Source organism: Salvelinus sp. IW2-2015, unplaced genomic scaffold (genome assembly GCF_002910315.2).
Source record: "Salvelinus sp. IW2-2015 unplaced genomic scaffold, ASM291031v2 Un_scaffold2460, whole genome shotgun sequence".
NCBI lineage: Eukaryota > Metazoa > Chordata > Actinopteri > Salmoniformes > Salmonidae > Salvelinus > Salvelinus sp. IW2-2015.
This window is the reverse complement of record NW_019943778.1, coordinates 28,458-41,076: the sequence shown is the minus strand read 5'-3', so window position 1 is coordinate 41,076 and position 12,619 is coordinate 28,458. Positions and strand designations below refer to the sequence as shown.

The window sequence follows — 12,619 nt, the reverse complement described above, 5'->3', positions numbered from 1 at the left end:
TTACCTGCCAGCCCCTTCGCTCACCTCTTAAGGATCGGACCCTTTCCCCCCCCAATTTTCGTCTAAAATGACATACCCAAATCTAACTGCCTGTAGCTCAGAACCCGAAGCAAAGATATGCATATTCTTGATATCATTTGAAAGGAAACACTTTGACGTTTGTGGAAATGTGAAAGTAACATAGGAGAATATAACACTTTTTTTTTTTTTTTATGTGTGCGTGTGTGGTTAGAGTCCAGTGAGTGCACAAGGAGCCTGTGCAAGAGAGTCCGTGCAAAACATAATAATAGATAATAATAATAAAATAAGGTGGTCAATGTAAACAGTCCAGGTAGCCATTTGATTAACTGTTCAGCAGTCTAATGGTTTGGGGGTAGAAGCTGTTCAGGAATCTAATGGCTTGGGGGTAGAAGCTGTTCAGCAGTCTAATGGTTTGGGGGTAGAAGCTGTTCAGCAGTCTAATGGCTTGGGGGTAGAAGCTGTTAAGGATCATTTTGTTCCCAGACTGCTTGCCGTACCGCCTGGTATAGAGGTCCGGATGGCAGGGAGCTCGTTCCCAGTGATGTACGGGGCCGGACGCACTCTCCTCTCTAGCGCCTTAAGGTCGGATGCCGAGCAGTTGTCATACCTAGCAAAGATGCAAACGGTCAGGATGCTCTCGATGGTGCAGCTGTATAACTTTTTGAGCATCTGAGGACCCATGACAAATCTTTTCAGCCTTCTGAGGAGGAATAGGCATTAACGTGCCCTCCTCACGACTGTGTTGGTATGTTTGAACCATGATAGTTTGTTGGTGATGTGGACAACGGAACTTGAAACTCTTGACCTTCTCAAGAGTGTGGACACCAAGGAACTTGAAACTCTCGACCCGCTCCACGAGTACAGCCCTGTCGATGTGAATGGGGGCGTGTTCGGCCCTCCTTTTCCTGTAGTCCACGATCAGCTCCTTTGTCTTMCTCATATTGAGGGAGAGGTTGTTGTCCTGGCACCACACTGATCCAGGTCTCTGACCTCCTCGTCGTCGGTGATCAGACCTACCACCATCGTGTCGTCAGCAAACTTAATGATTGAGTTGGAGACGTGTGTAGCCCCGCAGTCGTGGGTAAACAGGGAGTACAGGAGGGAGCTGAGCACGCACCCCTGTGGGACCCCTATGTTGAGGGTCAGCGTAGCGGATTTGTAGTAGCCAACCCTCACCACCTGGGGTCGCCCCGTCATGAAGTCCAGGATCCAGTTGCAGGGCAATGGCAATTGTGTTGTCCTTGGGTCTAGGGTGTCAGGTAAGGTGGAGGTGATATGATCCTTAACATGCCTCTCAAAGCACTTCATAATGACAGAAGTGAGTGCTACTGGGCAGTAGTCAGTTAGTTCAGTTTCCTTCGCTTTCATGGATACAGGAACAGTGGTGGACATCTTGGAGCAAGTGGGGACAACAGACTGGGATAGTGAGAGATTAAATATGTCCGTAAACACACCAGCTAAATACTGCAAAGTTAGCTAGGACCTGGAAACTGTACGACCTTGTCTGTCAGCGCCATCTTGTAGTCGGTCACTTCTGCTGCCTGTCAGTGTCAAACATCAAATCACATTAGCTAAGTAGATAGCTGGTGCTAGCTATGTAGAGACTACTTTTGGTTATACAACCTTTTTTGCATGGCTCAAATCAAATCAAAGTTTATTTGTCACGTGCGCCAAATACAACAGGTGTAGACCTCACAGTGAAATGCTTACTCAAAAGCTCCTAAACCAATAGTGCAAAAAGAGGTATTAGGTGAACAATAGGTAAGTAAAGAAATGAAAACAACAGTAAAAAAGACAGGCTACATACAGTAGCGAGGCTATAAAAGTAGAGAGGCTATATACAGCAGCGAGGCTATAACAGTAGAGAGGCTACATACAGTAGAGAAGGCATATAAGTAGAGGGGCTATAATACAGTAGAGAGGCTATAAAAGTAGCGAGGCTGCATACAGGCACGGTTAGTCAGGCTGATTGAGAGTAGTATGTACATGTAGATATGGTTGAAAGTGACTATGCGTATAAATGAACAGAGAGTAGCAGTAGCGTAAAAGAGGGGTTGGCGGGTGGGGGTGGGACACAATGCAGATAGCCCGGTTAGCCAATGTGCAGGGAGCCTGGTTGGTCGGCCCAATTGAGGTAGTATGTACATGAATGTAATAGTTATAGTGACTATGCATATACGATAAACAGAGAGTAGGCAGCAGCGTAAAAGAGGGGTTGCGGGGGCTGGGGGGTTGGGGGCTCACAATGCAAATAGTCTGGGTAGAAAATTGAATACCTGTTCAGGAGTCTTATGGCTTGGGTAAAAAACTGTTGAGAAGCCTTTTTGTCCTGGACTTGGCACTCCGGTATCGCTTGCCATGCGGTAGTAGAGAGAACAGTCTATGACTGGGGTGGCTGGGTCTTTGACAATTTTTAGGGCCTTTTTTCTGACACCGCCTGGTGTAGAGGTGCTGGATAGCAGGCAGCTTAGCCCCAGTGATGTACTGGGCGTACGGACTACCCTCTGTAGTGCCTTGCGGTCAGAGGCCGAGCAATTGCCGTACCAGGCAGTGATGCAACCAGTCAGGATGCTCACGATGTTGCAGCTGTAGAACCTTTTGAGTTAGAATCTCAGGACATGCCAAATCTTTTTAGTTTCCTGAGGGGAATAGGCTTTGTTGTGCCCTCTTCACGACTGTCTTGGTGTGTTTGTACCATTCTAGTTTGTTGTTGACGTGGACACCAAGGACTCTGAAGCTCTCAACCTGCTCCACTACAGCCCCGTCGATGAGAATGGGGGCGTGCTCGGTCCTCCTTTTCCTGTAGTCCACAAACTTCTCCTCAGTCTCGGTTATGTGTTGAGGGATAGGTTGTTATTCTGGCACCACCCGGCCAGGTCTCTGACCTCCTCCCTATAGGTTGTCTCGTCATTGTCGGTGATCAGTCCTACCACTGTTGTGTCGTCTGCAAACTTAATGATGTTGGAGTCGTGCCTGGCCATGCAGTCGTGGGTGAACAGGGAGTACAGGAGGGGACTGAGCACGCACCCCTGGGGAGCTCCAGTGTTGAGGATCAGCGTGGCAGATGTGTTGCTACCTACCCTCACCACCTGGGGGCGGCCCGTCAGGAAGTCCAGGATCCAGCTGCAGAGGGAGGTGTTTAGTCCCAGGATCCTTAGCTTAGCATATTGCACTATATTGCATATTGCACGCTAACCCTCATACAGGCTTTCTAAGGCCGCRTTTCATTCTAGCCTGAGCGCTATCCCTCATATTGGCTTTCTACGGCCGCCTTTCATTCTAGCCTGAGCGCTAACCCACATACAGGCTTTCTACGGCCGCCTTTCATTCTAGCCTGAGCGCTAACCCTCATACAGGCTTTCTACGGCCGCCTTTCATTCTAGCCTGAGCGCTATCCCTCATACAGGCTTTCTACTACCACCATATTACACAGTAATACCAGTTCATCTCTGACACACAGGACATCTAAAGTTCTATTTCAACACAATAGAAATGAATGTTTTTCAGCCCCTGTATTTATCATCATATTACGTAAGTGTTTCAGCCTGCCCATGGCCAGAAAAGAGGAACCCGTCAGGGCTGTATATAAATCAATCGGTCTCTTGAGTTGGACTACCAAGGGCATTTCTACACGTAACACAGTACTGCTCCAGAGAACTGAAGGTAGGTTATAAACTAGAATTTATAGGAATATCTGTAGACATAAGAGCAGAACAAATTGTTTAAATGTTATATTGGCTGAACCAATTCTGTTTTATTTAAAACACAGAACACACCATCGTTTACATTTATGTAAAAAAAAATATATATATATTATACCAGTGTCAGCCAATTTGTGAATATTTAACCCGTTATGTTGTTGTTGATTTGATTTGATCCCAGTCATTGAACTCCATACATCATGGAGGCTGTCTCCAGCGGTCCACACCCAGCCTCAGGATTCCTGTGAGTCCAGAGTTACTAATCACACTTGGGTTCAACTACACGTGGATCTGATTATTTGTTATGGAAATACCTACTTTCTGTGTATTTGAGTATTATCAAATAAATGTGGCCAAAATTAACTACTTTCATTGGAAATACTTTAAATTATTTTTTCAAATAATTTCCTCTAAATAGTCTACAAATATTTTCAAAGTACTTATTTCCAAATACATTCTTTTAAATACTCCTAGGACCTTGGTTCAAATGCATGGGGGTATTTATTTGTATTTGAAAATAATCTGTGTATTTCAGTATTTTCCAATACATGCCAATACTTCCCAAGCGTATTTCAAGATACATTCCAATATTCACCTACTTTSATTTTTCAAATAGAACATTTCTGATGACTTAATTTAAAATGTATGTGAAAGAAATTGAAAATAATTGAAATAGTATTTGAACCCAGGTCTGTTATCAATATACAGTGTATTAATTATTTACCATTATATAATATGTTTCATGTAATTGTTTTGAAACCGATTAACTAGCCTGCTTATATTATTGCACTCGCTAAGTCGAGGGGTCTTAGACCTAGTTCACTGTGTGTAACCTGATTTGACGCGTTAAAATGAGAAGTAAGAGTGTGCAACCAGGCGTTGAATGTTCATGGATGGACCAAGGAGCCACCTTACCTTCCAGGGCCAGCTCCTTCTTGACCACTGGGTCGCTGACTGACCATCACCTTACCTTCCAGGGCCAGCTCCTTCTTGACCACTGGGTCTGCTGACTGAGCCACACTTACCTTCCAGGGCCAAGCCTCCTTCTTGACCACTGGGTCGCTGAACATGACCATCACCTTACCTTCCAGGCAGCTCCTTCTTGACCACTGGGTCGCTGACTGACCACCACCTTACCTTCCAGGGCAGCTCCTTCTTGACCACTGGGTCGCTGACTGACCATCACCTTACCTTCCAGGGCCAGCTCCTTCTTGACCACTGGGTCGCTGACTGACCACCACCTTACCTTCCAGGGCCAGCTCCTTCTTGACCACTGGGTCGCTGACTGACCACACCTTACCTTCAGGGCCAGCTCCTTCTTGACCACTGGTCACTGACTGACCATCACCTTACCTTCCAGGGCCAGCTCCTTCTTGACCACTGGGACACTGACTGACCCATTCACCTTACCTTCCAGGGCCAGCTCCTTCTTGACCACTGGGTCGCTGACTGACCATCACCTTACCTTCCCAGGGCCAGCTCCTTCTTGACCCCTGGGACACTGACTGACCACCACCTTACCTTCCCAGGGCCAGCTCCTTCTTGACCACTGGGTCGCTGACTGACCATCACCTTACCTTCCAGGGCCACTCCTTCTTGACCACTGGGTCGCTGACTGACCATCACCTTACTTCCAGGGCCAGCTCCTTCTTGACCACTGGGTCGCTGACTGACCACCACCTTACCTTCCAGGGCCAGCTCCTTCTTGACCACTGGGTCGCTGACTACATCACCTTACCTTCCAGGGCCAGCTCCTTCTTGACCACTGGTCGCTGACTGACCACCACCTTACCTTCCAGGGCCAGCTCCTTCTTGACCACTGGGTCGCTGACTGACCATCACCTACCGTTCCAGGGCCAGCTCCTTCTTGACCACTGGGTCGCTGACTGACCATCACCTTACCTTCCAGGGCAGCTCCTTCTTGACCAACTGGAGACACTGACTGACCACCATCCACTTCACTTCAGGGCCAGCTCCTTCTTGACCACTGGCCTGACTGACACCACCCTTACCTTCCAGGGCCAGCTCCTTCTTGACCACTGGGTCGCTGACTGACCACCACCTTACCTTCCAGGGCCAGCTCCTTCTTGACCACTGGGTCGCTGGACTGACCATCACCTTACCTTCAGGGCCAGCTCCTTCTTGACCACTGGACACTGACTGACCATCACCTTACCTTCCAGGGCCAGCTCCTTCTTGACCACTGGGACACTGACTGACCATCACCTTACCTTCCAGGGCCAGCTCTTCTTGACCACTGGACACTGACTGACACCTTACCTTCCAGGGCCAGCTCCTTCTGACCACTGGCGCTGACTGACCATCACCTTACCTTCCAGGGCCAGCTCCTTCTTGACCACTGGGACATGACTGACCATCACCTTACCTTCCAGGGCCAGCTCCTTCTTGACCACTGGGAACACTGATGACCATCACCTTAATGAGTCTATTGACCATCACCTTAATGAGTCTATTGACACACACCCAGCTGGGAGACTCGCCATCACCTTAACAAACTATAGTTTTGGCAAGTCGTTAGCACATCTACTTTGTACATGACACAAGTCATTTTTCCAATAGTTGTTTACAGACAGATTATTTCACTTATAATTCACTGTATCCAATTCCAGTGGTCAGAAGTTTACAAACACTAAGTTGACTGTGTCTTTAAACAGCTTGGAAAATTCCAGATGATGTCATGGCTTTAGAAGCTTCTGATAGGCTAATTGACATAATTTGAGTCAATTGGAGGTGTACCTGTGGATGTATTTCAAGGCCTACCTTCAAACTCAGTGCCTCTTTGCTTGAAATCATGGGAAAATCAAAAGAAATCAGCCAAGACCTCAGAAAAAAAAATTGTAGACCTCCCCAGGTCTGGTTCATCCTTGGGAGAAATTTCCAACGCCTAAAGGTACCACGTTCATCTGTACAAACAATAGTACGCAAGTATAAACACCATGGGACCACGCAGCCGTCATACAGGAAGGAGACGCGTTCTGTCTCCTAGATATGAACGTACTTTTGTGCGAAAAGTGCAAATCAATACCACAACAACAGCAAAGAACCTTGTGAAGATGCTGGAGGAAACAGGTACAAAGTATCTATATCCACAGTAAACAAATCCTATATCGACATAACCTGAAAGGCCGCTCAGCAAGGAAGAAGCCACTGCTCCAAAACCGACATAAAAAAGCCAGACTACAGCTTGCAACTGCACATGCGGAAAAAGATTGTACTTTTTCAAATCAAATCAAATGTTATTTTGTCAAATACACATGGTTAGCAGATGTTAATGCGAGTGTAGCGAAATGCTTGTGCTTTCTAGTTCCGACAATGAGTAATAACCAACAAGTAATCTAACCTAACAATTCCACAACTACTACCTTATACCACAAGTGTAAAGGGATAAAGAATATGTACATAAAGATATATGAATGAGTGATGGTACAGAACGCATAGGCAAGATGCAGTAGATGGTATAGAGTACAGTATATACATATGAGATGAGTAATGTAGGGTATGTAAACATAAAGTGCATAGTTTTAAAGTGGCTAGTGATACATGTATTACATAAAGATGGCAAGATGCAGTAGATGATATAGAGTACAGTATATACATATACATTATATTAAGTGCATTGTTTAAAGTGGCTAGTGATACATTTTGATCAATTTCCATTATTAAAGTGAGCTGGAGTTGAGTCAGTATGTTGGCAGCAGCCACTCGATGTTAGTGGGCTGTTTAACAGTCTGATGGCCTTGAGATAGAAGCTGTTTTTCAGTCTCTCGGTCCTGCTTGATGCACCTGTACTGACCTCGTCTTCTGGATGATAGCGGGGTGAACAGGCAGTGGCTCGGTGGTTGGTGTCCTTGATGATCTTCATGGCCTTCCTGTGACATTTGGAGAAATGTCCTCTGGTCTGAAAAAAATATAATTGTTTGGCCATAATGACCATCATTATGTTTGGAGGAAAAAGGGGGAGGCTTGCAAGCCGAAGAACACCATCCGAACCGTGAAGCACGGGGGTGGCAGCATCATGTTGTGGGGGTGCTTTGCTGCAGGAGGGACTGGTGACTTCACAAATAGATGGCATAATGAGGATGGAAAAGTATGTGGATATATTGAAGCAACATCTCAAGACATCAGTCAGGAAGTTAAAGCTTGGTCACAAATGGGTCTTCCAATGGACAATGAATCCAAGCATACTTCCAAAGTTGTGACAAAATGGCTTAAGGACAACAAAGTCAAGGTATTGGAGTGGCCATCACAAAGACCTGACCTCAATCCTATAGAAAATTTGTGGGCAGAACTGAAAAAGTGTGTGCAAGCACGGAGGCCTACAAACCTGACTCAGTTACACCAGTTCTGTCCAGGAGGAATGGGCCAAAATTCACCCAACTTATTGTGGGAAGCTTGTGGAAGGCTACCCGAAACATTTGACCCAAGTTAAGCAATTTAAAGGCAATGCTACTAAATACGAATTGAGTGTATTGTAAACTTCTGACCCACTGGGAATGTGATGAAAGAAATAAAAGCTGAAATAAATAACTCTCTACTATTATTCTGACATTTCACATTCTTAAAATAAAGTGGTGATRCTAACTGACCTAAGACAGGGAATTTTTACTAGAATTAAATGTCAGGAATTGTGAAAAACGGAGTTTAAATGTATTTGGCTAAGGTGTACGTAAACTTCCGACTTCAACTGCACGTGTCCAAAAAAACACAAACAATCTCCTAGATATAGTACAGACACTTCACTTTCCTTATTATATATTCTAGATTTAGTGCTGCCACCTGGGGGATGGAGTGTTGAAGTATATCCTGGTAGCGTGTGTTACCTAACCTCCCGTTGTGTTATGTTGTATCATAATATCACATCTAATTCCTATTGCCTATTCCTATTTACCTAATTCCTATTGTCATCAATGGATACAATCAGGCATACACATGAAACGTTAGCTTTATGGGTGTGTTCAATCCAAATGTGTAAAGATGGATAAACGTCTGTTTTAAATGAATTTTTAACTCATCGGCAACCTTTCTATTCTATGCTTAAAGTTATGTTTCAAATGGGTCTCTAGATTACTTCTCTAGATGACTTCCTCCAAGTTCCCACTGTATTCTTAACTACACATTTTACAACATTGCTATTGTTTGTTTGTCTTTGTAAAAAAGACCAGGATGGTAAAACACTGTCCAAGAAGATGATCAACGAAATGACAAAAAATATATTTTTTTGTTGTGTATCTATAGATCATCTTTTAAAAGAAGACTCTCTTCCATCTTGAAGTTCCAATGGGGTGTATATTCCAAACCTTCCCCGGCGAACACGCTAGAGGTCTTCAACCTCTTCTGTTTCTGTCTCATCATCGGCGCAGCGATAGGAGGTCTTCTACACGTGTGGATGGTCTACAATCTGAACTACCAACCCTTTCCGTCAATGGTGGTGTCCAGTACCTGGGGCTGTATAATAGTCCTGCTGCTGCTCCTCTTACACCCCGTCCGCTGCGTCCTCTCTATCTCAGTGCCCTCCCTGGGAACCAAACAGGTAGCATTGTCAATAGGGTTTTCATTAGGGTTTCATTAGGGTTTCACATTTCGTGGCAAAAAAAAGAAAGAAAGTACGAAGCAGACTAAACTCTTTAGTCCTTTAAGAACCTGCTTTATGTCAAATATTGTTTGATAACACTTGGAAAATAAAAAATGTGGCTCATAACATAACAACATAAGATAAGGATGTTTGTTTTGTTAGGTTCTGAACAAACAGAGTAAAAACTCAAACGGACGACCAGGAAAAGCTCAAACCAAATTTATTCAACCCACTGGGTCAAASAGCTGCAAATACATTTTTGCACATGATCAAACAGGCATTTTATATGTCAAGATGAGGTRGGGGGTGTAATTTCTCAGAACTGTTATCTGTTGCCCGATATACTGCCTAGATTTTGAGGTGTTGTTTTCGCAGTCATGTATTCTGTTCCTCTTTTCTCTCATAGTAATTTGCAGTCAGTAACTTTCCACATACCTAGTTCCTCTTTACCCCTAACACAAACATTCCTTAAACATGTAATGTAATCAATACATTCTAGTATGGTAACATGAATAAGTACATTTCAAGCTAGAATCCAACAGTTTCCAATAGTAGGACTGTCTTCATCAGGACACTGTGATAGACTAGTAGTGTTTCTGATAGTAGGACTGTCTTCATCAGGACACTGTGATAGACTAGTAGTGTTTCTGATAGTAGGACTGTCTTCATCAGGAATCTGTGATAGACTAGCGTCTTGTCCAGGGGGTGTACTGGTACATCAAGCTGCCTATGTTTCTGCTCTTTTGAGCCGTTGGTTCCTGCTCGTATGAGCCATTGGTTCGTGTTCGTATGAGCCGTTGGTTCCTGCTCCTATGAGCCGTTGGTTGCTGCTCCTATGAGCCGTTGGTTCCTGCTCCTATGAGCCGTTGGTTCCTGCTCCTATGAGCCGTTGGTTCCTACTCCTATGAGCCGTTGGTTCCTGCTCCTATGAGCCGTTGGTTCCTGCTCCTATGAGCCGTTGGTTCCTGCCTCCTATGAGCCGTTGGTTGCCTGCTCCAATGAGCCGTTGGTTCCTGCTCCAAATGAGCGTTGGTTCCTGCTCCTTGAGCCGTTGGTTCCTGCTCCTATGAGCCGTTGGTTCCTGCTCCTATGAGCCGTTGGTTCCTGCTCCTATGAGCCGTTGGTTCCTGCTCATATGAGCCGTTGGTTCGTGCTCCTATGAGCCGTTGGTTCCTGCTCCTATGAGCCGTTGGTTCCTGCTCCAATGAGCCGTTGGTTCCTGCTCCAATGAGCCCGTTGGTTCCTGCTCCTATGAGCCGTTGGTTTCCTGCTCCTATGAGCCGTTGGTTCCTGCTCCTTATGAGCCGTTGGTTCTGCTCTATGAGCCGTTGGTTCGTGCTCCTATGAGCCGTTGGTTCCTGCTCCTATGAGCCATTGGTTCCTGCTCCTATGAGCTGTTGGTTGTGCTTGAAGTATCCTATTTACTTGTTTCCTCAGAAAATTGAATCCAGCTTCATGTTTTGTTTTCCTTGCCATGGTACTTCCTGGTACGGCGATACTTCCTGGTGTCATCGTTGCAACCCTACAACCAGGGCAGGAAGATCCTCATTCCCACCGCCCTGGTTATCGTGGTGACCAGCTGCATCCCAACATGACCAGGAACTTGAGCCGCTCTGTTGACATGATCAAAGTGCTCCTCCCACAGGTGAGCCGCTCCGTTGAATGATCAAGTGCTCCTCCCACAGATGAGCCCTCCGTTGAATGATCAAGTGCTCCTTCCACCAGGTGAGCCCCTCTGTTGACATGATCAAGTGCTCCTCCCACAGGTGAGCCCCTCTGTTGACATGATCAAGTGCTCCTCCCACAGGTGCGGTGCCATTGACCCGTGGTAGCCCTCCCAGCCTCCATGCACATAAGGACTCACCCCTGGGGGGCGTGCTACCTTCTCATTTGGAATATCTAATTTGCATACTCCTTGCATCCTCTCTTTCCTCGTCTTCTCTCAAAACCCATTGGATGAGAACGCCAAAGGTCCCTCCTCTGACCTTCTCCTCCAATGGGTTTTTGAGAAGGAGACGAGGAGAGAGAGGACACGAGGAGTATGTGTAAGACCTGACTGACTATTTTAGTTGTATGATACAAATTACCAATGTTCATATTAATGGAAGTGTTTTGACTACAGAGTTCATATTTTAGTTATAGGACTACAATTACCAATGTACATATTAATGGAAGTGTTTTGAACTACAGAGTTGATATTTTAGTTATAGGAACTACAATTACCAATGTTCATATTAATGGAAGTGTTTTGAGACTACAGAGTTATATTTAGTTATAGGACTACAATTACCAATGTTCATATTAATGGAAGTGTTTTGGACAATAGAGTTCAATTTAGTTTGGGACTACAATTCCAATGTTCATATTAATGGAAGTGTTTTGAACTACAGAGTTGATATTTTAGTTATAGGACTACAATTACCAATGTTCATATTAATGGAAGTGTTTTGGACAATAAGAGTTTCAAATTTTAGTTTGGGACTACAATTCCAATGTTCATATTAATATACTACGAGTTAAATTTTAGTTTGGGACTACAATTACCAATGTTCATATTAATGGAAGTGTTTTGGACTACAGAGTTCATATTTTAGTTATGGACTACAATTCCCAATGTTCATATTAATGGAAGTGTTTTGAATCTACGAGTTGAATATTAGTTATAGGACTACAATTACCATGTTCATTTAATGAACGTGTTTTGAATACAGCGTGATATTTTGTTATGGACTCCACTTACCAATGTTCATATTAATGGAAGTGTTTTGGACATAGAGTTCAAATTTTAGTTATGGGACTACAATTCCCATGTTCATATTAATGGAAGTGTTTTGAACTACAGAGTTGATATTTTAGTTATAGGACTACATTACCATGTTCATATTAATGGAAGTGTTTTGGATAATAGAGTTGATAATTTTAGTTATAGGACTACAATACCAAGTGTTATATAATGGAAGTGTTTTGGACCAATAGAGTTCAATATTTTAGTTATGGGACTACATTACCAATGTTCATATATGGAAGTGTTTTGGACAATAGAGTTCAAATTTTAGTTATGGGACTACAATTCCCAATGTTCATATTAATGGAAGTGTTGAACTACAGAGTTGATATTTAAGTTATAGGACTACAATTACCAATGTTCATATTAATGGAAGTGTTTTGACAATGAGTTGATATTTTAGTTATGGACTAACAATTACCAATGTTCATATTAATGGAAGTGTTTTGGACTACAAGAGTTCAATTTTAGTTATGGGACTACAATTACCAATGTTCATATAATGGAAGTGTTTTGGAC

The 12,619-nt window shown here is 44.1% G+C and overlaps 1 long non-coding RNA gene across 2 annotated transcripts; it reads left to right on the top strand.

Annotated features, from left to right (window-relative positions):
- The first annotated feature begins 3,243 nt into the window (after window positions 1-3,243).
- Window positions 3,244-11,133, top strand: LOC112074009 (uncharacterized). Of its 2 annotated transcripts, none has more exons than XR_011476795.1 (5): window positions 3,244-3,684; window positions 3,904-3,966; window positions 8,979-9,273; window positions 10,848-10,945; window positions 11,068-11,133. It is a non-coding gene; the product is annotated as an uncharacterized lncRNA (long non-coding RNA). The 2 variants fall into 2 exon arrangements; XR_011476794.1 differs by lacking the exon at window positions 11,068-11,133 and adding an exon at window positions 10,987-11,000.
- Window positions 11,134-12,619: the final 1,486 nt, after the last annotated feature.